The sequence below is a fragment of the Homarus americanus genome, unplaced genomic scaffold, assembly GCF_018991925.1.
Source record: "Homarus americanus isolate GMGI-L3 unplaced genomic scaffold, GMGI_Hamer_2.0 scaffold33195, whole genome shotgun sequence".
Lineage (NCBI taxonomy): Eukaryota > Metazoa > Arthropoda > Malacostraca > Decapoda > Nephropidae > Homarus > Homarus americanus.
In genome coordinates, this window is record NW_024720605.1 from 1 (window position 1) to 11,408 (window position 11,408).

General features: G+C 52.2%; 1 non-coding gene across 1 annotated transcript; it reads left to right on the plus strand.

Annotated features, from left to right (window-relative positions):
• The first annotated feature begins 3 nt into the window (after positions 1 to 3).
• On the plus strand, positions 4 to 167 carry LOC121860675. Its single transcript, XR_006087907.1, has one exon. It is a non-coding gene; the product is annotated as a 5.8S ribosomal RNA (ribosomal RNA).
• Positions 168 to 11,408: the final 11,241 nt, after the last annotated feature.

Consider the following 11,408-nt stretch of genomic DNA (forward strand, 5'->3'; position numbering starts at 1 on the left):
CACAACTCTTAACGGGGGATCACTCGGCTCGTGGGTCGATGAAGACCTCAGCAAACTGCGTGTCGGTATGTGAATCGCAAGAATACCAGATACATCGACAAGTTGAACGCATATTGCGGCGGCGGCAGCCATATGAGCTTGTCGCCGCCACTCCTCTACGAGGGTCGGAAATATACATCCATCAGTTGCTGGGAGTTCGGTGCCTGCTGACTGTCTCCCCGACACGAGGGTAACCCGAACCGAGCTTCCGCCTTGGGGTTTAATCGCCCGCGCCTTGCGGGAGGCGTGCCCTTAAAAACAAGCCTATCACTAGCAAGTCCATGGACTTGGCGCACCCACATTCAACCACAACAAAGCCGGGCACACACATGTGTGTGTGTCCCGTCCCGACGACAGTTGTCGCCCTCGCAAATAACTGGAGGCGCTCTTTTGCCTGCTGTCCACAGAGACACGAATGGCCGTCGGCCACTCATGGCTGATGCTGCACATGTTCTAAGAGGCACACGTCCTCCTCCTTCTCTCTCGGAGAAGAGGCACTCCATCCCACGAAGAGGAAACGAAACCGGGTCGGATATCTTTTAAGTAAGCCCCGCCGGAATTTCGTCTATCACCTCGAAAAGAGTGCTTGGCATGCATTGCAGTGGAACCTAAATTGATGAGTGCGCCTGGGCCCGCAGTCTACCATGTAGTGGCGCAGGCAGAGAGATGACAATTGCTCTCGTCGGGACGAGAATGTTTGGGTGACGCCGTGCTCTTCCTCACGCGCTCCTCCACCCTCTCCCACGGTCAGACGCGGTGTGAGCGTTATCTTTGAGAGTTCGCCACGAGTCCACGTCTGTCTCATGACAGGCCTGGGAGGGAGGCAGGGGGAGTTCTCTCTAAACGCGTTAAAGACGGTGTTGCGCCTCATAACGGCGCTCGCCGGAATAGAGCACTAGTTCTGCAGCCGGAAAGGCCGCTCACGCCAATTAATACTGCGACTCTCGCTCTCTTTCTCGGATAAACAAGTGCCACCGCTGTGGCATGCGGGAACGGGGAAAGAGGTCAAAGTTTAAGCGGCAAAGGTGTGGCCGAGTAAGGGCGGAACACGAGCGTATATGCATTAAAACTGTGTATATGACTCTGCGAGAGATGTTCTGCTGGAACACTTTTCCTATTGGCTATTTACCACTATTGATGTTGCTGAGAGGGCCGAGCACCTAAGCTGCTCGTTGAGAATGAGAAGGAACGGAGTCACGGGTGGGAGTACCGGCGCCATGGCCGCTGGTACCCCCGCGACAAGCCCCTCAAACCTTCCTCTCTCTGTCTTTAGAATAAGAAGGAACGGAGTCAGGGGTGGGAGTACCGGCGCCATGGCCGCTGGTACCCTCGCGACAAGCCCCTCAAACCTTCCTCTCTCTCAGTCTTAAGAATTAGAAGGAACGGAGTCAGGGGTGGGAGTACCGGCGCCATGGCCGCTTGGTACCCCTGCGACAAGCCCCTCAAACCTTCCTGTGTATGTCTTTTGCAGCAGCACGTGGTAATGTCGGTGGTGAAGAAAGTCGGTGGCAGAGCGTCTTCTGCTTCGTGGTTGGGGAACATGTTCCCCCTAAGGATGATGAGACCACGATCGACCTCGTAGTAGGAGAGAGCTACCCGCCAAATTTAAGCATATTAATAAGCGGAGGAAAAGAAACCAACAGGGATTCCCTTAGTAAGGGCGACTGAACCGGGAAAAGCCCAGCGCATAACCTCGATGTCTTCGGGCACGAGGGGTGTTGCGTTTCAGAGGGTCCAGCACGCCGTCCCATACCGTCTAAGTCAAGCTTGAAAGCGGCCACTGCCCATGGAGGGTGACAGGCCCGTATGGCGGCGCCCGTGAGGGTACAGATGGGACGGTCGGAAAGGGCCTCTCTGTAGAGTCGGGTTGCTTGAAAGTGCAGCCCAAAGCAGGTGGTAAGCTCCATCTAAGGCTAAATATGACCACGAGACCGATAGCGAACAAATTGCCGTGAGAAGTTGAAAGAACTTTGAAGAGAGTTCAAGAGTAAGTGAAACCGTTAAGAATGGCGAATTTGGAAACTCGAAGGTCGAACTGAGGATTCAGCGCTCGTCGGCTGTTGGCTGGGTGGGGAGTGTTGTAATTGAAGAGCCAAAATGTTTAGGCGCACCCCACTCACGCTGGCGTCGGCGGGCGTATTTCGCCTCATCAATAAATCCGCGGCGACCGTTGCGGGGACGTCGAAAACCTATGGGACTGGTACCTCGCCGCCGACTCTCTCTCCCAGTTCTGCGTCTGGGGGGGCCGGCGCGGCAGAGAACCACCAGTGTCCTGGCTGCCCTGCGACGGTCATCGACAGAGCTTGCCGCCGCCCGGCTTCGGCGGTTTTGCTCGCGGTGTGCAAAAGGTCCGGTGATCCACCGGCCCGTCTTGGCTCGGACCAAGGAGTCTAACATGTGTGCAAGTCAATGGGCTCACTAAACCCAAAGGCGAAATAAGTGACAGGCGCCGAGGCAGCTGTAACAGGCTCTGCGGCGGCCTGCTTCACGCACGCGACAAGCGGGGTAGAAAAAAGTTATTATTGTGCTTTCGCCCGTCTCTGGACGTTGCGTGTAGTGGAGGTCGTCAGGGCGATGGTCGAGATTTAATTTCCCTCATGGGAGGGGGCGCAGGCGAGGTTGCCAAGACGCGGTGCTGTCGTCCCGGAAGCAGGCCGTCGTGGCTTCTGCGGGCGCTTGCAGGGGCAGGCTTCGCGGGTAGTCGGCAAGTACCACTCGAGCATATATGTTGGGACGAAAGATGGTGAACTATGCCTGGCCAGGATGAGCCAGAGGAAACTCTGGTGGAGGTCCGTAGCGATTCTGGCGTGCAAATCGATCGTCGGAGCTGGGTATAGGGGCGAAAGACTAATCGAATCATCTAGTAGCTGGTTCCCTCCGAAGTTTCCCTCAGGATAGCTGGAACTCGCAGGGTGAATTTCATCCGGTAAAGCGAATGATTAGAGGTCTTGGGGACGAAACGTCCTCAACCTATTCTCAAACTTTAAATGGGTGAGATGCCGAGCTTGCTTGTAGGGATGAAGCTCCGGCGACTAATCTGAGTATCTAGTGGGCCACTTTTGGTAAGCAGAACTGGCACTGTGGGATGAACCAAACGTCGAGTTAAGGGGCCTAAATGAATGCTCATTCAGATCCCATTGAAAGGCGTTGGTTGCTATAGACAGCAGGACGGTGGCCATGGAAGTTGGAATCCGCTAAGGAGTGTGTAACAACTCACCTGCCGAAGCAACTAGCCCATAAAATGGTATGGCGCTCAAGCATTCTCCCGATACTCGACCGCCGGGCGCACTACCGGCCTCGCTCTCAAGGCGAGGTCTCGAAGCCCCGGTGAGTAGGAGGGTCGCAGTGGTGAGCGCTGAAGGGTTTCGGCGTGGGCCGGCCTGGAGCCGCCACTGGTGCAGATCTTGGTGGTAGTAGCAAATACTCGAGAGTGACTCCCTTGATGACGAAGCGGAGAAAGGGTTCCATGTGAACATCGATTTGGACATGGGTTAGTGGCTCCTAAGCCCAGGGCCTAGGCCTGATCACGCTTTCGAGGCAAATGCAACCACGAGCAGAGGAAAGAAGAAGAAAAGAACTAAGTAGGGGTTCATATCTATCTATCTCTCGATGTTATATAACTCCCAGTCTAACAAAGTGAAGGCCAAGGATGAGTGGCGAAAGGGAATACGATTACTTGTTCGCCAACCAGGCCTGGAACCCTGGCGGGTGTGTGTAAGCCGCTTTGGGAATGCTACATGCCCGCGAGAGCTCTAACGCTGAAACCAGCTCGCGTCCTGGCGATGGTCCGGGAAAAAGTTCTCTTTTCTGTTTAGGCGCTGTATTCCTAGGAATCTCTCATTCAGAGAGGGCGTTAGTAGACGGTTAGCCTTCGTGCCGGTTCTTGCACGGCGTCCCGAGTGCCACCGCCGGTCCGTGAAAAATGCGAGGGTGGTTATCCCAGGCAGCATTGTCGGAACTCGTTTCCGGCGGCGTCTGCTTTTCGGGCCTGTGCGTACCCATAACCGCATCTGGTATCCAAGGTAAGCAGCCTCTGGTCGATAGACTAATGTAGGTAAGGGAAGTCGGCAAACTAGATCCATAACTTCGGGATAAGGATTGGCTCTGAGGATCTGGCCAGTCGGGCCTGTGCGGGAAGCGGGCCTGGGTTCGGGCGCAGGACTGGTCGAGGTGACGGTAGGGACGTTAGGGCAAACTGCCGTGGTTCGTCCGGCGAGGGATGATGTCGCACATGTGCGCTCCTCTCTCGTGCGGGGCGCGCTGCGGTAGCCTAGCGCCTCTCTAAACCGAGCTCGGACCGGCGTACCTTCGGCCATTCCGTGGAACGCGCTAGGCTGCGTGGGCGTGTTCTCGGGCGGTGCTCGCCGTCCCTCCAAAGCTCTTGTAGTAAGAGGTGCGGGGGGAGGCGGGGCCGTTCGGTTCACTACAATCCCACTTCGGCTGGCGCCCAGCGATCAACTCAGAACTGGCACGGACCAGGGGAATCCGACTGTCTAATTAAAACAAAGCACTGCGATGGTCTTTGATGGATGTTGACGCAATGTGATTTCTGCCCAGTGCTCTGAATGTCAAAGTGAAGAAATTCAACCAAGTGCGGGTAAACGGCGGGAGTAACTATGACTCTCCAAAGGGTAGTTGCAATTCAGCTTTTAGAATTCAGGTTGTAAGTCCGTGTATCTTCTGATAAGCGGTATTATGTTTTAAACTAAAAGCTGATGTTCAACGCAACTATCGAACCGTGCCCACCGTCAGTGGAGCCTTCAGCTTCCAAGACAGGCGAGAGTTGGGCGTTCAGCTTAGCTGTTCGGCAAAAGCGTGTGAATTCAAAAGTGAGGTCCGTGGTTGCAGGGGCACCACGTGTTCCACCACCGTCCCGGGAGCGGCAATGTTCCGGAGAGGAGACGCCACAATCAAAAGTGGCTCCCTCTGGAGGTGTGTCTCTGGCAGAGGATGGGATCCCTGGCGAACCCCCAGGCCCACTAAGTCCTCGTATAGCCACGGCCGCTGACAAGTCAGCGGCCGAGGACACACTCACAACTGACAGACCCAGCATATCGGGACCAGGAGCGACACCCGAAACGACAAACTTGATCGTGACCATGGAGTATAGAGGTGCGGGGTCCTTTGACAAAATCCGGTGTGGAATTTGCGGTGCCTCTTTTAGATCTGCTAAGGCATACGCAAACCACACCAGGTCCTCGCACTCAGCGACTCTAGAAATCAGGTGCGGCAAATGTCAAGTGCCACTTAGCGACCCTAAAGTCTGTGCAGTCCACTTCAAAAGCTGCTCCCTAGAGGAGCAGCAGGTATGCGCGGGTCCCCAACACCACACATGTGGCGAGTGTGGAAGGACATTCCCAACTCCGGTGGGACTTACCCAACACACTCGTCATATGTACAAGGGGACCTACAATCAAACCCTCGAGCCTGCCAGGCGGGTTGCCTACTCCACACAGGAAATGCTCCTAGTGGCGGAGGAGGAGGTGAAACTCCTCCGGTCAGGAAGGGGGGTTTCCAAAATCAACCAAGTGTTGATTGGAAGCCTCCCGGAGGGGACAATCCGGCTGGAACGCTTGAGGGCTATGCGCAAGACCCAAAAGTACAGGAACATCGTACGAAGTGGCCTCCAGGAAACAGAAGACCCTGGAAGCAGCCCCAGATCAACCAACGGGGCTGGAGGCGGCACAAGAGCCCTCATACAAGATGAGCTACCCGAGGGGGTCAACGATCCTGACCCCTCTGACCCTGATGACTCCGGGAGTGACCCAGAGCGGGATATCGCCCCGGAGCTGGGGGCGAGGGTCAAGTTATGGGAGCATCTGAGGGCTCTCAGCGAGGAGGAGGAGGAGGGTGACGCATTGGTCGTCAGTCTCAATTCAGTGCTGCGGGCCATTCCGTCCCCAGATGGCCTGACGGAACACCACGTCGAGATGGCGCTGAATGGGCTGGAGGCTGCATTGCGGGCACATAAGCCGAGGCTATTCTCTGGTAGAACGCCTCGGCAAGGAGTAAATAGAGTGTCGCCCAGTTATAGTCATCTACCCAGGAGAGTCAGAAAGAGAATGGAGTATGCACAGACACAAAGGGCTTACAAACGTAGTCCAAAGGAGATCGCAAATAAGATCATCAACGATGTCGAATTCGAGGGCGAGAGGCCCTCGGTCGATGAATTCGTAGCGGAATTCCGACCGAGGTTTGCTGCTGAATCGCCCCCGGATGACGAACATGTTGAGGTGCGCACGAATGACAGGATGCTAACAATTCTTGACCCCATAGCCGGCAAAGAGGTGGTGGGCGCACTTCGTGGACCGGAGACCGCAGTAGGTCCGGAGAACCCAGAGCTCGACACCGGAGCGCTACGAAGGCTAGGGCCGAGGGTTCTCCTAAGAATATTTAATACATGGCTGTATTTGGCACGGGTTCCTCAATGGACGAAAAACAGCAGAACGTCCATGCTTCCCAAAAAATCGCCGCTTGGGACCCCCTCTAATTGGCGTCCAATTACGATCGGGTCCCACATCCTTAGGGCGTACTGTAAGATCCTCGCATTCCGGATGGTGGAGAGTGCTAATACAAGTATAAGCCAGAAGGCCTTTAGGTCCGTCGACGGGTGTGGTGAGAACTTAGCACTCGTAGAGGGACTGATAAGGCATGCCCGGAGAGAGAAGCGTAACATCTATATCACCTTTGTCGACGTAGCCAAAGCGTTTGACACTGTGTCGCACACCTCTCTCGAAAGGGCACTTCGGCGCTTGGATACGCCTAACCACTACCGGGCCGCCAAACCTAACCTAACCTAACCTAACCTAACCTAGTACAGAGTCTATTGGTGTCCACAATTTTATAGAGGCTAGCCAGCCTAAGTCAATAACAGACAGAAAGAAATAATCCAAGCAGCCAACACTACCTAACCTTGGTTTAAAGTCTATTGGCGGCCTAAATTTTATAGAGATATACAGGCAGCCACCACTACTTTCGCCTGAGGGTTCGTCACGCTCCCCGATGGCGAAATCCTCCATTACAGCAAAAGTGTGTAGCGGCCTGCTCCAAGTGTCTGTTTAACCTAACCTTAGTACAAAGTCTATTGGTGTCCACAATTTTATAGAGGCTAGCCAGCCCAAGTCAATAACAGACAGAAAGAAATAATCCAAGCAGCCGACACTACCTAACCCTGGTGTAAAGTCTATTGGCGCCTAAATTTTATAGATATACAGGCAGCCACCACTACTTTCGCCGGAGGTTTCGTCACGCTCCCCGATGGCGAAATCCTCCATTACAGCAGAAGTGTGTAGCGGCCTGCTCCAAGTGTCTGTTTAACCTAACCTTAGTACAAAGTCTATTGGTGTCCACAATTTTATAGAGGCTAGCCAGCCTAAGTCAATAACAGACAGAAAGAAATAATCCAAGCAGCCAACACTACCTAACCTTGGTGTAAAGTCTATTGGCGGCCTAAATTTTATAGAGATATACAGGCAGCCACCACTACTTTCGCCGGAGGTTTCGTCACGCTCCCCGATGGCGAAATCCTCCATTACAGCAAAAGTGTGTAGCGGCCTGCTCCAAGTGTCTGTTTAACCTAACCTTAGTACAAAGTCTATTGGTGTCCTCAATTTTATAGAGGTTAGCCACCCGAAGTCAATAAGAGACAAAGAAATAATCCAAGCAGCCACCACTATCTAGCCTAAACTGTTTAGCCTGACCGTGGTAAAGTCTAACGGGGGACCTTAAATTTTATAGAATAATAATACAGGCAACTACCTAACCTAACCAACCACTACCGGGCCGCCTAACCTAACATAACCTAACCTAACCTTAGTACAAAGTCTATTGGTGTCCTCAATTTTATAGAGGTTAGCCACCCGAAGTCAATAAGAGACAAAGAAATAATCCAAGCAACCACCACTATCTAGCCTAAAGTGTTTAGCCTGACCGTGGTAAAGTCTAACGGGGGACCTTAAATTTTATAGAAAAATAATACAGGCAACTACCTAACCTAACCAACCACTACCGGGCCGCCTAACCTAACCTAACCTAACCTAACCTAACCTAACCTAACCTAACCTAACCTAACCTAACCTAACCTAACCTAACCTAACCAACCACTACCGGGCCGCCGGAGGTTTCGTCGATGTCGAAATCCTCTTCCTTCTTGTATTGGCAAGGGGAGTTTGCTTTAACTTAGGCATGCTAGCCTAAGTAAAAATAGATGCCCCTTCCTTATTGGTGTTGTCGATGGCACAGCACAGCACAGCACCGTGCCTATGACGAAATCAACTTCATTAAACTCAACTCATACTTCAAATGCACCAAGAGAACTTGCACACCCGAATGGAAGACCGTCAGAGTCAATGGAGGGCCGATTTAATAGCATACTATACAAAATGATCCGAGAATCTGCACATACCGAGTGGGAGACGGTCGTGAAAGCGTCCGCCCTTGTATGCTGGATGGCACTATTTCACTATAGTAAGGGGTAGGGGCACCTCGGTCATATTATACAACATACCAAAGAAGTTCCACACCCGCATGGGAGACCATCAGAGTCAATCGGGGGTCGATTTGATAGCATACTACAGAAACTTGCTCACCCGAATGGGAGACCGTCAAAGTCAATCGGGGGTCGATTTGATAGCATACTACAGAAACTTGCACACCCGAATGGGAGACCGTCAAAGTCAATCGGGGATCGATTTGATAGCATACCACAGAAACTTGCACACCCGAATGGGAGACCGTCAAAGTCAATCGGGGGTCGATTTAATAGCATACCACAGAAACTTGCACACCCGAATGGGAGACCGTCAAAGTCAATCGGGGGTCGATTTGATAGCATACTACAGAAACTTGCACACCCGAATGGGAGACAGTGAAAGTCAATCGGGGGTCGATTTAATAGCATACTACAGAAACTTGCACACCCGAATGGGAGACAGTCAAAGTCAATCGGGGGTCGATTTAATAGCATACTACAGAAACTTGCACACCCGAATGGGAGACCGTCAAAGTCAATCGGGGGTCGATTTAATAGCATGTCATAGAAACTTGCACACCGGAATGGGAGACCGCCAAAGTCAATCGGGGGTCGATTTGATAGCATACTACAGAAACTTCTTGCACACCCGAATGGGAGACCGTCAAAGTCAATCGGGGTCGATTTGATAGCATACTACAGAAACTGGCACACCCGAATGGGAAACAGTCAAAAGTCAATCGGGGTCGATTTAATAGCATACCATGAAACTTGCACACCCGAATGGGGAGACAGTCGTCAATCGGGGTCGATTTAATAGCATACTACAGAAACTTGCACACCAATAAATCACAAAGTCAATCGGGGGTCGATTTGATAGCATACTACATAAACTTGCACACCCGAATGGGAGACAGTCAAAGTCAATCGGGGGTCGATTTAATAGCATACTACAGAAACTTGCACACCCGAATGGGAGACCGCAAAGTCAATCGGGGGTCGATTTAAGAGCATACTTTACAAAATGATCCGAGAATCTGCACACACCGAGTGGGAGACGGTGATGAAAACGTCCGCCCTTGTACGCTGGATGGCACTATTTCACTATAGTAAGGGGTAGAGGCACCTCAGTCATAATGTACAACATACCAAAGAAGTTCCACACCCGCATGGGAGACTGTCAGAGTCAATCGGGGGTCGATTTAATAGCATACTACAGAAACTTGCACACCCGAATGGGAGACCGTCAACGTCAATCGGGGGTCGGTTTAATAGCATACTACAGAAACTTGCACACCCGAATGGGAGACCGTTAAAGTCAATCGGGGATCGATTTGATAGCATACCACAGAAACTTGCACACCCGAATGGGAGACCGTCAAAGTCAATCGGGGGTCGATTTAATAGCATACTACAGAAACTTGCACACCCGAATGGGAGACCATCAGAGTCAATCGAGGGTCGATTTAATAGCATACTATACAAAATATCCGAGAATGTGCACACACCGAGTGGGAGACGGTGATGAAAGCGTCCGCCCTTGTACACTGGATGGCACTATTTCACTATAATAAGGGGTAGAGGCACCTCGGTCATATTATACGACATACCAGAGAAGTTACACACCCGCATGGGAGACCGTCAAAGTCAATCGGTGGTCGATTTAAGAGCATACTATACAAAATGATCCGAGAATCTGCACACACCGAGTGGGAGACGGTGATGAAAACATCCGCCCATGTATGTTCGATTGCACAATTTTACTATATTAAGGGGAGAGGGTGCCTTCGCACACAAATTCGGTGTGAAATATCTTCCGCCCCCCAGCGGAGCGCTTCGGCGCCTCTGCGAAGCAAATCGCGGCATTCAAAAACAACAACCAAAATTGCCTTCGCTTTCCCTTCCCTGCCCTGCAATGGCTGGAGCAGCAGAAGGAGAGAGAGAGAAAATAGTCTCATGGGGTCAGAATAATGGCAGTGGAGCACGATCTATGAAATTCACTAGCCAGGTCTGTCTTCCTATTGAACATTATTACTCTCTCTCGGCGCACACGTCGCCACCACGGTTTCCGTGACAGCAGCAGCATCATGATGTTGCGTCTACCAATAAGTCCGGAACCGGGTTATTCGGCTGTTCGCGAACAGTCAGGTTTTAAACTTGCCTAACAAACGATCAAACAACCTCCACTCTCGAGGTGTGGTACGGTGACTGTCCTATCGTCCGCCCTTGTATGCTGGATTGCACTATTTCACTATATTAAGGGGAGAGGGTACCTTCACACACCTATTCGGTGTGGAATATCTTCCGCCCCCCAGCGGAGCGCTTCGGCGCCTCTGCGAAGCAAAGCGCGGCATTCAAAAACAACAACCAAATTGCCGTCGCTTTCCCTTCCCTGCCCTGCAATGGCTGGAGCAGCAGAAGGAGAGAGAGAGAGAAAATAGTCTCATGGGGTCAGAGGAATGGCAGTGGAGCGGGTTCTATGAATTTCACTAGCCAGGTCTGTCTCCCAATTGAACATTATTACTCTCTCGGCGCACACGTCGCCACCACGGTTTCCGTGAGAGCAGCAGCATCATGATGTTGCGTCTATTGTAAGTCCGGAACCGGGTTATTCGGCTGTTCGCGAACAGTCAGGTTTTAACCTTGCCTAACAAACAATCAAACAACTTTCACTCTCGAGGAGCGGTACGGTGACTGTCCTATCGTCCGCTCTTGTATGCTGGATTGCACTATTTCACTATATTAAGGGGAGAGGGTGCCTTTACACACCTATTCGGTGTGGAATATCTTCCGCCCCCCAGCGGAGCGCTTCGGCGCCTCTGCGAAGCAAAGCGCGGCATTCAAAAACAACAACCAAAGTTGCCGTCGCTTTCCCTTCCCTGCCCTGCAATGGCTGGAG